This window comes from Rutidosis leptorrhynchoides, chromosome 2 (assembly GCF_046630445.1).
Source record: "Rutidosis leptorrhynchoides isolate AG116_Rl617_1_P2 chromosome 2, CSIRO_AGI_Rlap_v1, whole genome shotgun sequence".
NCBI classification, from domain to species: domain Eukaryota; kingdom Viridiplantae; phylum Streptophyta; class Magnoliopsida; order Asterales; family Asteraceae; genus Rutidosis; species Rutidosis leptorrhynchoides.
In genome coordinates, this window is record NC_092334.1 from 117245833 (window position 1) to 117249453 (window position 3621).

Sequence of the window (3621 nt, forward strand, 5' to 3'; positions counted from 1 at the left end):
ATGTTTTAGCATTGCCCCAGTACCCAAATTAAAAGATGGTACATACAATGATGGGGCAGCCCATTGTTTACGTAATTACGTTCCCGTATTTTAGGAATAGATTTTAAGAGCCCGTGCATTGTACGTCAGCTCTTAAAAATAGTTTTCGAAAACGTTAGTATTGATAATGATTAGATGTATGATACAATTTCAATGACGAAACCGTTCATTTAATATTTATATTGAAAGCAAATGTGTTGAAAATATTAGTATTGTAAACGCTATTACTGAACACAATTATATCACAACTACATTAGTTCATGAAGGTGTAGCTCAAGTAGAATAGTATAAGCAAATTTACCCGTGAAAGCAAGGTTCTTGAGTTTGGAAAAATAGACAAATCTACTATACTAATCATATAAGAGCAACCATAATACTTGTAGTAACGTAACATTTCGTCAATATTGAGATTTCCTTTTCTCCCAGCTTTCATATTATAAAGCCTTAACTGCGATGAGAAACAAAGAATAATTATGCGAGCAAAAAATTGTAGCTAGTTGGAGTTAATATTGAAGCGCACTTGAAATACCTTATAATTTTTCTCGTCACATTAAAACCAAGAGGCTTTGCAGATTCATAGCCCATATCCCGAGCTAAATCACATAAACAACACTTTATTAAAATCATACATATATGATGTGAAAATGCTATATGATATAAACACAAGAAGTTTCAATCATAGAGAGATAAATATGTCAAACCTTTAAATATAGCAATACCATTCGCTTAATTAAGCACAAAGAGCTATAAAAAATAAATAAATCTCCGGTGAGAGTTACAGAAACCTCACTTTTGTTATTTACAGAACAAATAAGCCCTTTTAGAAAGATATAGATATAGATATTGTTGTGTGTAAAATAAACAAAAAAGATACATACTTAAGATGTAAATATGCAAGCACGTTAGTAGAGTAACGGTGGTTATTACCTCTCCCATCACTGATCGCTGTTTGCCAATTCGCCCAGACAAATTCTTTACAATTAGCGACCATTTCTGAAAGCCATGTTTTTCACCAACTCCTTTATATGATCATTCTCCTAAATAGACATTAGAAAATTAGATTGTTTATGGCGGGAGTAAATGGTCAAATTTCGGTATTTACTTACTCCTAAATGTGAAATCAATCTTATGACGATGTAATTGTTAATCCTTGCAAGAAAAGATTATTTTTGTAAAAGCCACTTAACTGAATACATTTCTTCACATCAGAGCACATCATATTTTGGTACGTAAGCTGAATGCATATAGATATACAAACATCAGAAAACTGATTATGCAACACTCTTTCTAATAGAAAGTGAGATGAATTTTCCTAAAACATATTGTCTTAAAGTTGTATCTGAATCGATTATGTATTCAACTTTAAGACAAAATGGAGATGCTAACAAATGAAACGAAAGCAACGACAGATCAAGATCCTCGTATGCTAGAAGCCCGTTGATATACACATGAAAGAACAACTGATCAAGTGAAAGACTTACAATATCACAAAAATGCAAACGAACAAAAAAAGGACACCACGACTCGAGTCAATTGGTAACCCCCATGTCAAATTAAACATAGAAATTATAGTCAAATTACCCATGTTCATTTCTTGAGCAGTCATATAGACATTCTCAAGTGCAACCTCTACTGAAGGACGACCTTTTTGATAATTTCGGATTTCAGTGGCTCTTATAATTTTAGCAGATGATTTTATATCTAGAAAAATATTCATCGCGAACCCAAGTTCTCCAAAGGGTATCATTAAAAGGTGTTAACTTTGAACCACCAACATTAATTCTATAAACAGTTTCTAAAATTTGTGATGATAGATTCTTGAAATCTTGAATTCCATCTAAAGTAACATACTTTGACCCACCATCAACAATTAGATCAATAGCTGAAAACACTTCACTTGCGTTAACAAAAGCAAACCCATTTTTACTCAAAGGATCAAAACTTATATCCAGATGAAGTTTAATCTGGGTCATCAAATTGGTTTTGAAGACATCCAAAGATTAAAACTTCAAAAGATGAATCCGAATGATACCCAGGTCTAAAGATTCGAGCTTAAAAAAACATAATATAAAATCCCACTGAAATTAGAGATCTATCACTAACGTTTCAAAAGAAAGGTGAATCGTTACCGTATAACTCCACAGGCAAAATCTTGGTACTTTAGAACATAAGTTTTAGGCATAGAGTAGTACACCGAGCATATAATAACCTACATCTCAAAATCATCAAAATTTAAGCTTAATAACAATTTTTAAGTGGCAATAATGAGTTTTAAGAGTTTGCATCTCACAAATAGTAACGGGAAGGTGAAGAAGGATAACGATTAGAATACAACACATGTCATAGCCATATTTGTAAAGCCTAAGGTTGGTTAAGGATTGGTGGCCAAATTTCTGCCCAAATTACTAACCTGATCAAGTTAAAATAATGATTTCTACATGTATCCAAATTTCATATAGCTAACTCCAACATTCACATATAGAGTGTCTATGGTTGTTCCGAAATATATATAGATGTGTCGACATGATAGGTCGAAACATTGTATACGTGTCTATGGTATCTCAAGATTACATAATATACAATACAAGTTGATTAAGTTATGGTTCGAATAGATTTGTTACCAATTTTCACGTAGCTAAAATGAGAAAAATTATCCAATCTTGTTTTACCCATAACTTCTTCATTTTAAATCCGTTTTGAGTGAATCAAATTGCTATGGTTTCATATTGAACTCTAATTTAAGAATCTAAACAGAAAAGTATAGGTTTATACTCGAAAAATTAAGTTACATGTCAATTACTAAAGAGGTAGTCATTTTCGTCGAAAAAACGACATCTTGATGACCATTTTGGAAAACATACTTTCACTTTGAGTTTAGCCATGATTTTTGGATATAGTTTCATGTTCATAAGAAAAATCATTTTCCCAGAAAAAAAACTTTTAAATCAAAGTTTATCATAGTTTTTAATTAACTAACCCAAAACAGCCCGCAGTGTTACTACGACGGTGTATGTCCGGTTTTACGGTGTTCTTCGTGTTTCCAGATTTTAAATCATTAAGTTAGCATATCATATACATATAGAACATGTGTTTAGTTGATTTTAAAAGTCATGTTAGAAGGATTAACTTTTGTTTGTGAACAAGTTTAGAATTAACTAAACTATGTTCTAGTGATTACAAGTTTAAACCTTCGAATAAGATAGCTTTATATGTATGAATCGAATGATGTTATGAACATCATTACTACCTCAAGTTTTGTGGATAAACCTAATGGAAAAGAGACAAATGGATCTAGCTTCAAAGGATCTTGGATGGCTTGAAAATTCTTGAAGTAGAATCATGACACGAAAACAAGTTCAAGTAAGATTTCCACTCGAAATAAGATTGTTATAGTTATAGAAATTGAATCAAAGTTTGAATATGAGTATTACCTTGTATTAGAAAGATATCTTACTGTAAATAAGAAAGATTTCTTGAGGTTGGATGATCACTCTACAAGATTGGAAGTAAGCTAGCAAACTTGGAAGTATTCTTGATTTTATGAAACTAGAACTTGTAGAATTTATGAAGAACACTTAGAAC

The 3621-nt window shown here is 31.5% G+C and overlaps 1 long non-coding RNA gene across 4 annotated transcripts; it reads right to left on the reverse strand.

The window, feature by feature from the left end:
- Positions 1–262: 262 nt before the first annotated feature.
- LOC139891322 (uncharacterized) lies at positions 263–2424 on the reverse strand. 4 transcript variants are annotated; one of them, XR_011773609.1, is made up of 5 exons: positions 2169–2424; positions 1227–1273; positions 967–1076; positions 569–632; positions 263–487 (listed from the first exon to the last, which is right to left on the reverse strand). It is a non-coding gene; the product is annotated as an uncharacterized lncRNA (long non-coding RNA). The 4 variants fall into 4 exon arrangements; XR_011773611.1 differs by lacking the exon at positions 1227–1273 and having other exon boundaries at positions 2169–2421; XR_011773610.1 differs by lacking the exon at positions 2169–2424 and having other exon boundaries at positions 1146–1955.
- Positions 2425–3621: the final 1197 nt, after the last annotated feature.